The 13,436-nt window shown below is 43.3% G+C and overlaps 1 long non-coding RNA gene across 1 annotated transcript; it reads right to left on the reverse strand.

The window, feature by feature from the left end:
* Positions 1-3,119: 3,119 nt before the first annotated feature.
* LOC127679777 (uncharacterized) lies at positions 3,120-9,075 on the reverse strand. The gene is made up of 3 exons (XR_007976902.1): positions 8,929-9,075; positions 7,557-7,837; positions 3,120-3,387 (listed from the first exon to the last, which is right to left on the reverse strand). It is a non-coding gene; the product is annotated as an uncharacterized LOC127679777 (long non-coding RNA).
* Between the last annotated feature and the right edge of the window lie 4,361 nt (positions 9,076-13,436).

The following is a 13,436-nucleotide window of genomic DNA, read 5'->3' on the forward strand; positions in this document are numbered from 1 at the left end:
TTCAGCCCATGGAGACCAGATATCTAATGTCATGGCCAAGTGTGTTCTGTCATCACAGCTGGTCTCCTGTAAAGTCATCTCCTACCACCAACATTCCTGCCAAGTTTCCCATTTAGAACTGTCTTTCACACAGTCATATGTGAATGCCAAAGATATGAGAAAGTTAAAACCATTAGAATAAGTTTTTAACTCAAAAATGGAAGGTCTGCTTTGAAAAATATTTCTCAACAGTCCCTCAACACTATCTTTCTCCAATTTCCTGTTTCCCTGGTTAAATGAAATACATCCTAGGAACAGGCCTAGGTCATTATATTTAAATGGCTGACCTGCTTTGTCTCCACTCGATGGAAATGACTATCATTACCTCTCATAATGAAAGGATAGAGAACTTTCAGGAAAAGCCCTTCTGCTCCAATCACAGAGTTTTAAAACCAACAGAAAAGAAACCTTAACTGAACACAATTTCTGTAGTGTGTTTAAGAGTGCTTAGTAAATAATAAGAATGATAAGAAGCAGGAGGAGGATAATGTTCAGGGAAGATATTTCAACAACTCAAAGCACTAAGTGTCTTGAATATTATCTACTTGTTAAAGGAGAAGAACCTGCAGGACCTCTCCAATGTGTCGTGTGAGCACTACTTAGCTATTTGGGAGTTTGCTGTATATCATTCCCACTGGTTTTCAAAACTTATGAGCTTTTGTTATAAATGCTGAGCCACTTACACACACATACACACACACACACACACCTATACATGCACACACCTACATGCACACACACACACACACACACACACAGCTACACTCATGCAAGTATAAATAAATAACCTTCCAACCCACACATTTACTTGCCAACATCTACACCTCACCAGTAAATAGGTTTTCCAGATTTAAGAAAATAAAAATCATTGGTGGTTTCTTTCCATCTATAATAACTCCTTCTGTACTGAGTCAATAAACTCTACCCCAAGCTGCTTTTTCATAATTATATAATTATAATTTCAGCAGTATAAAATGAAAGTAAAATGTGGTTCTTATATCAAGTAACCTATGAAATTTGTCTTTTCTCCTTGTCTGTAATATTCATAGCAGAACAGAAATGATCAGAATCTGTGCTTTAAAAAAGATACACCAAGATTCATTTACAAAATTCAAAATAAATAATATGCTTTCTTAAAATATTATTTTTAGATGTTGGGTTGTGTGAGTATCCTGCAGGAGATGTTATGTGAAGGTAGCCCCTCACAAGTTGAAGCATCAGAGGCATATATTAAGTATCTTCATAGCCCAGGACCAGCAGATGATGAAATCTGACAGATTGGCTGGCATCATCCCCCCCTCCACTCCCCCTCCCCCGCTCCATTCTGCGTGCTTGTCTCGTGCAATCTGCTCCCGCAAGGCTGAGCCACTGAGTTATTCTAAAAACACCAGCCACACACACATACCACCTCCGATCCTGGAAACTGAAGAACTCTACACTGTGGCAAACATTCGCTCTATGAAGTTTTCCTAACTTTAGATGCAGATGTACCACCTATTAAAAGGGTGTCACATGCACATCATCCAGAAAACGTCTCCCATTACTATCCACAATAGTAAAAAATATATGTTCATCAAGTATTTCTGTTGAGCACTTGCCAGGCACTGTGCAACAGCTATTAAAGATATAAAACTAAAGCTAAACTAGATATCTTTTCACTTTTGTTTTTGTGGTGGTGATGGTGATGGTGATGGTGGTGGTAGTGCTGGTACTGGTGCTGGTATGCACTCAGAATTTAGCTCAAGGTCTCATATATGCCAAGCAAGTATCTATTATGAGTAAAACTGTATGAGAGTCCATGTTCTCTTGCTCCTTCTTCCTCTCCTTCTCTACCATCTATCCTCTATCATCTATCTAACTATCCATCATCTACTATCTATCTATCCTATCTATATACCACTTTTTCATCTATCATATATCTATGTATCTATCTATATCTCTAGCACAGGTTTTTGTATAGTCTTTGCAGCTTGGGCTCAAATTCTGTAAGTAGTCCAGGCTAGCCTCAAACTGGTTGTCCTCACACATAAACTTCCCAGGTGCTGGAATCACCAGTGTGTACCATTTGTTCTATGACATATATGTAAGAATTAGTGTCAAAATATATGGCACACACAACACAATGGGAGTAAAGCATTCCTGCTCTGCCTAGGACCTTGAGGGAAGCCACACTGAAAACCTTGCATTGAACTGAGCTCACTGAAAGAGCTTGCTAAGAAAGAAGAGCAGAAAGCACTAGCTATACACCTCCAAAGCCCAGAGACCTTGCTGGAAAACTGAGAAAACAGAATGACAGAAGTCATCCAACTGAATGCCAGGGTAGGCAGGAAGGACTTGAAATGTCATGCTTTCATTTGATACTAAAACAATAAGAAACTGAGTGATATCTAACCAAGGAAGAGCAGTCAAATCAAACTATATAATGATATTGCTATGGCAGGCATTAAAATGGATTTGAATAAGCAGAGAAAATTGGGACTTGAAATGGAGTTGTAGCAGCACAGAAAAGAAGAGGCAAGAGCCAGTTCTCATGGGACACAGAAAGAAGAGGAATAATACAGCAGTGATCCAGAGGCTCCAATTACAATGCTGGGGAAAAAGACTTTGCATGGTCCAGTGAAGGTAGCCTAGAGGAGACACGTGTCTGGTTGAAGAATCAGGCTGAGAATCTGCCTTTCAGTGGACTGCCTAAGACCATGGAAAGGTGGGTGGAAGTCAAGTGCTAACCACAATCAAAGTCAAAGTCAGTCAGATGTCAACAGGAGACAGTGAGGAGAGAGATAGTCAAAACAACAAGTGTATCAGAATGACCTGGATGTTTACATACTATGGCAACTTGTTGAGCTAGTTCATAGAGCAAGGCATGCCTTGGGGCAGATGTGCAAAGATGTCTGACTCCAGAGCATTCCCAAACCTCTTTTCTCTGGAGCCACACACATACTTCCCATTTCCAGCCAGAGGAGCGGTAAGGATTTAGAGGAACTCTACTGGGAGCTTCTGGAAAACTCATGCTCGTTTGTGAAACAACAGACATAGTTTATAGCCTTTGATTTTTCAAAACCTAATTTAATAAAGGTTCTTACATGCTTCAAACTCCCATCTAGCCCACCACCCACCAGAGGTAGGGGAAAGAAAGGTTAACAGGAAACAGGGTTTGTGGACCTGTTTAGAAATAGTTCTTTGGCGCTATTCCAATCTTCATTGTCAGCAGTCCAGTCCACTAGCAAAACACCAACATGAATCAGCAGTCCAGTCCACTAGCAAAACACCAACATGAATCAGCAATGGTTGTTCAATCCAGAAGAAACCACGAGGCTCCTCCAGCCAATTGGTCCAAGTCCACAGAAGCTGCAAGAAGCCACCAGAATATCACAAGAAGTTCTTTGGCGTGTTACTCTCTATGAAGTCACAACAAACAAAGATCGGCAACTCAGTGTAAGGTTATATACCTATATACAGAACATAACAAGGCAGACCAAGGTGAACCAATGCCACAGTCTCCTCCCACTGTCTATGGGGTCATTTTATATTCTTTCTAAATATCACACATCCTCTCACCTGCATCTGCCCCAGCAAAATATCATATGATATAACTGAGTTTCCAAGGAAACTGGAAAATTCCACTTCAAAATAGTTGATGCATGCTCCAGATAACCTTGAATGAAGGAGTGATATTTTTTAGTTCTTTGATCCAGCTTGTCACTGGAAGGTGACAAATAGCCACAATATAAATGATAGCAGCAAGGTACAAAGAAAGTCCCAATTTCTATTCCTACCTCAAGGGGACTTTTAGACAAAAACCAGGAAAACGTCATATATCAGAGAAGAGTCAGGCTCCAAATGAACCCAGAGGGTTTATTCTAAGGATAGACTGAGGCTACAAACAGTACCCAGCTGGCCTCAGCACACATATAATGTTGGTACATGAGGAACTCATACCTCAGACTTGTTGATCAAAAGCCATTAAGCAGAGTGCACAGTGAAGGAGAGGGCAGCAGAGCATGGTGGATAGAGCTAAGCTAGACAGCAAACTAGACAGTTAGAAAAATCTTCCCTGATCTGTACAGAGAATATCTTGTATATTGTATGGATGCATCACCTGTCAATTTAAAAACTATGGCCTATAGGAAAGGGTAAAATAGAAGGGTAGAATAGAATAGAATAGAATAGAATAGAATAGAATAGAATAGAATAGAATAGAATACATGAGTCAGAGAGAACTCTGGGATAGAGCTAGGAGTAGGAGATTTTCCCCGGGGCAGATGTAACAAGATGGATGCATGGTAACTGAACACAGATAATCAGCCACATGGCCGAATGTCGGTTAGAATGGTGGGTTAAGTTCTGATCTAGTTAGAGAAGAACCTAGCATATATGGCCAAGGTATTTGTAATTATATCTTTGAGTATGGGTCTTATTTCTGGAAGCATGGGACTGGGAGGAAGAACCAGACATAACTTCTACACTCATTACAGTGAGGTGGGGACAGGTGCTAACTATAGCTGGACAGAAAACCAGCTAAGTGCTTTTCAATAATCCAATAGTGGAGATAGCATCAAATTCCATGAGATCTTTAATACAAGAGAGGTTGGGAAGGAAGAGGGGCACATATTCTCAGACATTCACAGCTGTGTGATCCACCTAAGGACTCTTGTGGGAACAGGCATGAGCTATTTTATAATGTCGTGATTACGCACATCAACTCAAAGGAAAGCCCAGCTCGGCCAGAGCTTTTCAGATCTCTGCTTCTTCTGGCCTGAGAAAGTTGGGTCTTCCACAATAAAGAGGTAGTCAGTCACATGGCTTCAAAAGATATAAAGTGGTATTACCCTCTGGGATAAGAGCCATCCAACAGCTGACAAGGCCCACAGTAATTGTAACTGCAATTGTAACAATTGGAACAGGTAACTTCGAGGCAGTCAAACAAACCCCCAAATCCTCTAGGCCCCCTGAATATGACTGAATCATCATTTCCTCCCCATATACCTCTTTCCCTACAGGATCCCAGCTGGCCCTTCCACCCCACTGCATATATTCAATACAGAAGGAAATCTAGTGATTCCTCTTCTCTTAGTTAAAGTTTTATTACTGTGAAGAGACACCACAACCAAGGCAACTTTTCTAAAGGAAAACATTTAATTGGGGCTGGCTTACAGGTTCAGAGCTTCAGTCCATTATCATCATGGTGGGAAACATAGTTACATGCAGGCAGGCATGTTGCTGGAAGATGAGATGAGAGTTCTACATTTTGATTGCAGGCAGCAGAAGGGACTGTGTACCACACTGGGCACAACTTGAGCATATATGACCTAATCCCACTCAGTGACACACTTCCTCCAACAAGGTCACATCTACTCCAACTAAGCCACACCTCCAAATAGTGCCACTTCCTAAGGCCAAGCATTCAAACACATGAGTCTGTGGGAGCCATTTCTATTCAAACCACCACACCTTTTGTGGTCTTTTTGCAGTAAGCAGCCAAATAGACAAGAAACATGAGTAGACCAGAATCCCACAGAGGAGGAAACAAAGAGGATTGTTGTCAAGCAATTTAAGGTACATACAGCATGCAGGCGCCACTGTTTCCAGGAGAGAGACATATTTTTTAACTTAAATAATATCTAAATGTTCCACTTAAGGAAGAACAACATTCTCGAATGTTAGTTTGACATGCATAATTCCCAAAGTCCTAACATTTTACTAGAGAAACTAATCTAATTTCTAATAGACCAGTCATTTGCTGCCATTAATAGTACCCTTAATGTGTTATTCTGTATTACTAAGCCCCCTGTACACGTCCTAGTAGGAGACAAAGCCCCAGGAGAAAAAATGCCACCTACTGACCACATGTTAAAGATACAGTCTGAGTCAGTGGAATGGTTCAGAAAATAGAACTTCTAGCCTCCAAGCCTGAGAACTTGAATTCTTCTGCCTCACATAGAGAAGAGAACTAACTCAAGCCACACAGAATGGCACATACTCAAACACATACACACTTTTATACACACACACACACACACACACACACACACATACTTAAATTAAATTGATGTATTTTTTAAAAAAATTTTCCTTCCATCAAAAATAGATGTTTTTCTAACAAAATATATCCTGATTATGGTTTCCTCTCTCCCTACCCCTCCCAGTTCCTCTCCACCTCCCCACCCCCCAAATCTGAATCCACTCCCTTTCTATTTCTCATTAGAAACCATTAGGTTTCTAAGAGATCATATTAAAACATACCAAAATAAAATATAATAAGATTAAACAGAAACTGTCACATTAAAGTTGGAAGGGACAAATGGAAGGAAAAGAGCCCAGAAGAAGGCCCAAGAATCACTCCCTCACACACTCAGGCCCACTCCCTCACACGCTCGGGCCCACTCCCTCACACGCTCGGGCCCACTCCCTCACACGCTCAGGCCCACTCCCTCACACGCTCAGGCCCACTCCCTCACACGCTCGGGCCCACTCCCTCACACGCTCGGGCCCACTCCCTCACACGCTCAGGCCCACTCCCTCACACACTCGGGATTCCCATAAAAACACTACACAGGAAGCCATAAGGTGCATACACAGAGGACATGATGCACACCTGTGCAGACGTTGTGCACGCTGCTTCGCTCTGTGCTCAGCTGACTCAGAGGCCTTATTCGCCTGGTGTCCTCCGTCCCCTCCGGGTCTTACACTTTATACTCCCTCTTCTTTGAGATCCATCTGAGCTCTGAGAGGAGGAACTTGATGAAGATATCCTGTTTAGGACTGAGTGCTCCAAAGTCTCTCACTCTCTGTGTGCTGTCTGTCTAGGGTCTCTGTTCGTATTCCCATCTGTTGCCAGGGGAAGCCGCTCTGATGATGGCTGACTAAGGCACCAGTCTATGAGGACAGCAAAATGCCCTTAGGAGATACTTTATTGCTACTTTTTTTTTTAATAACAGTAGGATTTGGTTTTTTCCGACCTAATAAATAAATTAATGTAATTTAAAAAAAATTTTTTAAATACAGTTGGTGGGCCATGTTCATGTGTTTAGACTCATGGGTCATTGAGATACAGAATTTATTTCATGTAAAATGGTCTTAAATGTTATGACAGATTAAGTAGAAGTTAGTTGAGAATACATACAATAAAATACTGTCAAAGATTCTTCCTTTATTCACTTGGTGTGTTATATCTTTTTTTCATCACAACGTTTATTAAAAATATAGACTGATGCTTAAGTCTGTGCTTAAAGCACATTAAGTCTGTGCTTAAATTTCACTGTGGGTGTATGCTGACTTCCAAACAAATTCCTCACAAATACACTTTGAACAGGAGCTATAAACAGAAATAACCACTGAGATGGTACCATTTCGACATTATTTACAGTTCTGTCAACACCTAAGGTGTTGGTCTAAGGCCACCACGACCACAAGACATTATTTTACACTTCTGAAATATTTCAGCTATGGAGGTCAATTCCCAACGCCCAACTTCTTCTTAACAAGTAGACGTTTTACATCCATTTAGTCGGTCTTACACTTTTCTGGGCCAATTCATCTGCAGACAGGAGGAGAAAGCACCACCACGTTCTTCATGCCGTGTAGCCATGTGACTCTCGATCCTCATACACTGTCCTGCTTCTCACAGCAGAGCCACCGAGATGAGGAAGTTACAAATGGAGAAGACCACATGCTCACACGTCTTCTGCTTCATCTCCTGGGGTCGAGCTTCAGTGCAAAATTCTCGAACCAGAACATTGCAGCTCTGCCTCCAAAGCTTGTGGGTGTGGCACCCTGCGTGCCTAGTGTCTTAAGAAACCTATTATTACAAGAAAGCCTATTGTTATGTATATTCATTCACTTGATCTCTGATGATTCATTAAATGCATATTAACTAGTACCTGGATATACTGGAGTTTGCGTTTGACAATACAATCACAGAGAGACTAGAGTGACCCGGCACCTGCCCTCTTGGGCAGGCAGCTTTTCTAGAATCTGTCTAATTGCCTCTACCAGGAACAGCTTGGTCAAAGTCATGAATGCTTGCCTGAGCCTTTCAGCAAATCAGCTCTCAATGTGATGTCTCCAAGCCTCTTGTCACCAGAAAGAGCTCTTTATTTAAAGTGAGATCAGGGCCTCCTTTTGCTGTAAATCCTCATCTGGAGCCAAAGTTCTCATTTTTAGAATCTGGCCTCACCCTCACCCTCCCCACCCCCCCATCCTGGCCTCATCCAATCTTTCAGCCCCAGATCACCCCTGCCTAACACACCAGCCTCAAACAAATCACAGGGCCTTTGCACTGGCTGCCAACTCTGCCTTGATGATCACCCTTCAAACACTTGGGCAGCTCACTCCCTTTTCTCCAATTTTATCCACGAAGCCATTCCTAACAACCTCCAGCGGAATTTCAAGCCTCTCTGCCCCACATTGGAACCACATCCTCCCTGTTCTGTTCCCTTTCCTCAGGATCACTTAGCACCATCTGGCAGGCACGCTGTAAGCAGGAGTTTGCTTTGGTGCTTGTTGTCCTACCAAACGGAGTGCAGGCCCCATGAAAAGCGGCGGCTTCATTCTGGTTCCTTTGTATTTGCAGAGCCTAAAACAGTGTGTACCACCCACTGGTCAGACGACATCTCACTTCTATCAAGTATCTTCTCACTCTTTGGGATCCTGGTTCCTGATATTGGAAGCCCTTGTATTAAATCCATAGTCTAGGAAAACGAAGAGCCTGTCCCATGAAATTCCAGACAGGACTAGCTTCCCAGCCTCAGAAGTATCCTGGGCTTAGTTTGATGCTATCAGTCACTGGTTTTAAATTGTTAATAATTTGGCAGTAAAGGGTCTCCCTCTTGCTCTTGGCCCTATAAATATGATGTAACTAGAACTGGTGTGATGCTCTGAAGTAAATACCTGTGAGTAAGAGTCTCCTGAGAGGACAAAGTATGTTCAGTCTACAACCCCCCTAACAAGTCTCAGCAGCTGACTGTTCCATCACCATCGTTTAAGGAAAGCAGTCCATGAGCTGTGCTGTCCCCTTCATCGCAGGAAACCTTCAGATGTTCTGAGATTTGACCTTAAATGTTAATGGAGAAAGAATAAAGGGGGCTGAGTCAGGAAAGTGGATGTTCTGGAGTGCCGGCACAAAACAAAAAGCGGAGCCAAAAGACAAGGAAATTTTTTTTTTTTTGATGCATTATTAAATGATTGTCTCAGCTCAGGACCCAGCCACTATCTCCTGGTGCTCTCTGGTCACAGACATTGGTTACCTTAGGAAGAGCCATGAGTCCTCTGCTGCCCTCTGCTGGCTCCTGACCAAAGTGCCCTGTGTGTGCAGTGCTGGTAAGAGGGAGTGAGCAGTCAGAATGATGAATACAGGCCAAAGGACCAGGAAAGCAGGAAGATGAAGATAAGTAACACTTCCAGTCCTACTCCACTTAGCACAGAGAGGTACGAACTAGTGTGGTGCAGTGTCTTCGGGAATCCAACAAAAAGCCTGAGGTAGATGAGTTGTACTAAAGGTTAATTTGATTTTTTTGTTCCCTTTTGTTTGTCATTGTGTCGAATGAGAAGCTTATCTGTCTGTCTGTCCCAAAGAGGGTCTTATACCTCAGGCTGCCTGGAACTTGCTTATCTGTCTGTCTGTCCCAAAGAGGGTCTTATACCTCAGGCTGCCTGGAACTTGCTATGTAGCCCAGGCTGGCTTAAAATTGACAATCCTCCTGCCAGAGCCTAAGTGCTGAGATTGTAGGCATGCACCTCCATACACAGTCTGAATTTGTTCTTGAGTCCCAGGAAAGATTCAGATGAAGAGGAGAAGGAAGGCTAGAACCAAAATTAGAAGTAGAAGGAAACGTTTTCAGAAAAACAAGAGCAGACTCACAGAGAGGAAGCTGAGGTCACCTAATATTTCAAATACTAAGCACTGCCTACATCTACATAAAGCAATCAATACCTACCTGCAGGCAATGAATTTGGCAACACCCAAAGAATGAGGAATTTGGGGTTAGACATTTTAGTCAGGAAGCCTCTTTTTTTCACATCTCTATGGAATGGAAAGTATCCAGGCTAAATGCAAACACTCCCGTTCAAGGGCAGCTGTAATACAATGAGGACATTTTAGACAACAGTTCACCTCAGCACCCATGAGTTTGTAAAGCAGTCCTGTCTACACCACACCAAGACTCATGACATCTAGCCAGGGCACAGCCCAGGAGTAGAGCTTGTGTTTGATCCCAGCACTGAAAAAGCAAATGGACCCTCGAGAGCAGAATCCATGAAAGGGGAGGGTCTTGGAGATTCCCTCAGCAGTGCCCACTCTGAATGGCCTACTCAAGCCCTTAGGATACATGCTTGTAATACAGAATGTCCAGGTCACTGGCCACCAGTCTAGCCAGTTGGTGATCTCCAATTTCAGTGAGAGATTGTCTCATAAAAGAATAATAGAGGTGTGGGGTGGTGAGCTGTGATAGGCAGTCTGGTCCCTGACCGAGTACAGGCTTTAAACTCCAGAGACCCAGCAGGTGACAGCAGACATTTGGCCACGCCCCTTAGGCCCCTGGCTGCTGTAGCTACAGCCTCCAACAACCCCCTACGGAGAGGTGTGTGGCCTGAGACTGAGTCTCTTAGGAGCAGCACCAAGCCCTCCCACATGCAGATAAGGTATCTCCAAGCTCTCAGACCAAGCCAATGGGAAGTACCTCTTGTCAGACCCTGACCTACTCCAAAACTGTATATAAGAATTCTATCCGGAAGGAATGAAGTGTGTGAGAACTACTCCATCATCTGAGAGCTTCTGTCATAAGAGCTGTAACACAGCCATTTGGGAAGAGGTCTACTCTCCCAAAACGCCACCAGATGCTCCCGCACACTCCTCGCTGGCTAGTCAGACTCTCCTCAGCCTAGCCAGACCTGATTCAGCACAGGGTGGAGCTGCTGAGCGGGCAGGTGACTGAGGCGGAGCCAGCTGCCGCAGTGCAAGCAGGAGAGCCACTCTCCCTTCCAGCACATACTCTCTCCTCTTTGCCTGAGCCCTCACACCTGGCCAGGCCAGAGATCTCCTTAGAAAGCCTCCCGGTACCCAGGCCACATAGAGGAGAGTGTGGTAGTTTGAAAAAGGATGGCGCCCATAAGCTCACATAGTCGATTGTTTGCTCATCAGGGAGTACAATACTTGAAAGTGATTAGGTTTAGCCTTGTTGAAATAGGCGTGGCCTTGTTAGAGAAAGTGTGGCACAGGCTGGGGGGTATGGGGTGGAGGGGTGAAGGGGTGAGAGGGTGCAGAGGTGGGCTTTGAAGTTTCAAAAGCCCAAGTCAGGCCCGGTGGTTTTCTCTCTTCATACTGCCCATAGATCCAGATGTAGAACTCTCAGCTACCTCTCCAACACCATGTCTACCTGCATGCTGCCATGCTCCCCACCATGATGATAATGGACTAAACTTCTGAAACTGTAAGCCAGCTCCAATTAAATGCTTTCTTTTATATTGGTTGCCACTGTTACTAATATGATGACTCCATATTAGGTCCTTCAAAATGGACTTCAAAAGGAAAATCATCCGTTCCAGGAACTGACCATAAATTCCATCCCCCCACTCCCCAGTCATCAGTTCCTGCTCCAGGAACAGACCATAAATTCTAGGGACAAGACCATAAAATCCCCCATCCAAAAAACAGCCTGAAATAAGCACAAGGATGGGAAAAAATTTTACCTCAGGATGGCCCATCTGTGCTGGGCAGCCTTATATGGTTTGGGTATCTCATCCTGTGATTAAACGTTCATGACACAGGAATGCAGTCCTTTAACCACCTAGACACAAGTCATGTAAACTGACCCATGTAACATCCCCGTTGCCACCCACAAGGTTTTAGATTACCTAACCCTAGCTAAAATTCCCCTGATTCCCTATAAAAAAAGGCCTGCCTGCTTTTGCCTTCAACACTTTTGTAAGTGGCTAACCCCTGCATGCAGGTCTTTTGCTTTCACAAAATAAAAACACTCTTGCCAATTGCATATGTGAGTGGTGTTCTCTGTGCAGCACTTTCAGATTTAACAGTTATTGTGTCTCCTTACAGCAACAGAACACTGACAAAGACAGCAACCACAGAAGACATCCAACTTCTGGCCTCTACATGTACACACATACACACACAGTCTACAAAAGAAACTTAAGAGCTATTTCTACTAAAATCCTGCTAAATGTGCTAACACTTCATTTGGATCTACAGATGACTTCTTGGTAACTAAAATGAGGAGTAAGCTTGACATTTCTACCTTCATTTTGTATTCATCTGCTGGTATGTTTAGCCTTATAAATATACATGAGATTCCTGCCTCACTCTATACAAAGTCCAAGAATAGGCCCATATCCTACTGTCAACCATTTAAAACAGGGTCATCTGAAGCTTTGAATAATCTATCTATGTTCATGGTTGAAGACACCAAAATTAGAGTAACTAAGGTATCATTAACTGCCAGCCTTTACAACATCCTGTTCCGCACTCCTGCTGGTGGCACCAAGAAGTCCACTGTCACTATTCTTTTTTTTATTATATTCTTTGTTTACATTCCAAATGATTTCCCCTTTCCCAGTTACCCCCTACCCATAAGTCCCATAAGCCCTCTTCCCTCTGCCCATTCCCCAATCAACCCCCTCCTACTTCTCTGTCCTGGTAATCCCTTACATTGCTGCATCAAGCATTTCCACGACCAGGGCCCTCTTCTTCCTTCTTCTTCGGAATCATTTGATATGTGAATTGTGTCTTGGGTATTCAGAGCTTCTGGGCTAATATCCACTTATCAGTGATTGCATTCCATGTGTGTTCTTTTGTGATTGGGTTACCTCACTTAGGATGATATTTTCCAGTTCCAACCATTTGCCTAAGAATTTCATGAATTCATTGTTTTTAATTGCTGAGTAGTATTCCATTGTGTAAATATACCACATTTTCTTTATCCATTCCTCCATTGAGGGACATCTGGGTTCTTTCCAGCTTCTGGCTATTATAAATAAGGCTGCTATGAACATAGTGGAGCATGTGTCCTTATTGCATGCTGGGGAATCCTCTGGGTATATGCCCAGGAGTAGTATAACAGGGTCCTCCGGTAGTGTCACACCCACTTTTCTGAGGAACCGCCAGACTGATTTCCAGAGTGGTTGTACCAGCTTGCAGCTGACTCCTTATTCTAACTCTCCCAGGAGCTTACCAGTCTTCCAAACAGGTCTCTCCAAAATGATACTGCTCTCCCAATCAGGAATAACCACCTCATAGGATCATTGGACAGTTGGTAACACCCTGTTAAGTGATTGTGGCCCCTAAACTGTGGGCACTTCCTTGGCATCAGATGGAGATTCCCCTCTACCCCCAAGCAGCAACAAATTTTTGGCGCTGATAAAACCATGTGACTAGAGCTGAGATCATG

Source organism: Apodemus sylvaticus, chromosome 3 (assembly GCF_947179515.1).
Source record: "Apodemus sylvaticus chromosome 3, mApoSyl1.1, whole genome shotgun sequence".
Taxonomy (NCBI): Eukaryota; Metazoa; Chordata; class Mammalia; order Rodentia; family Muridae; genus Apodemus; species Apodemus sylvaticus.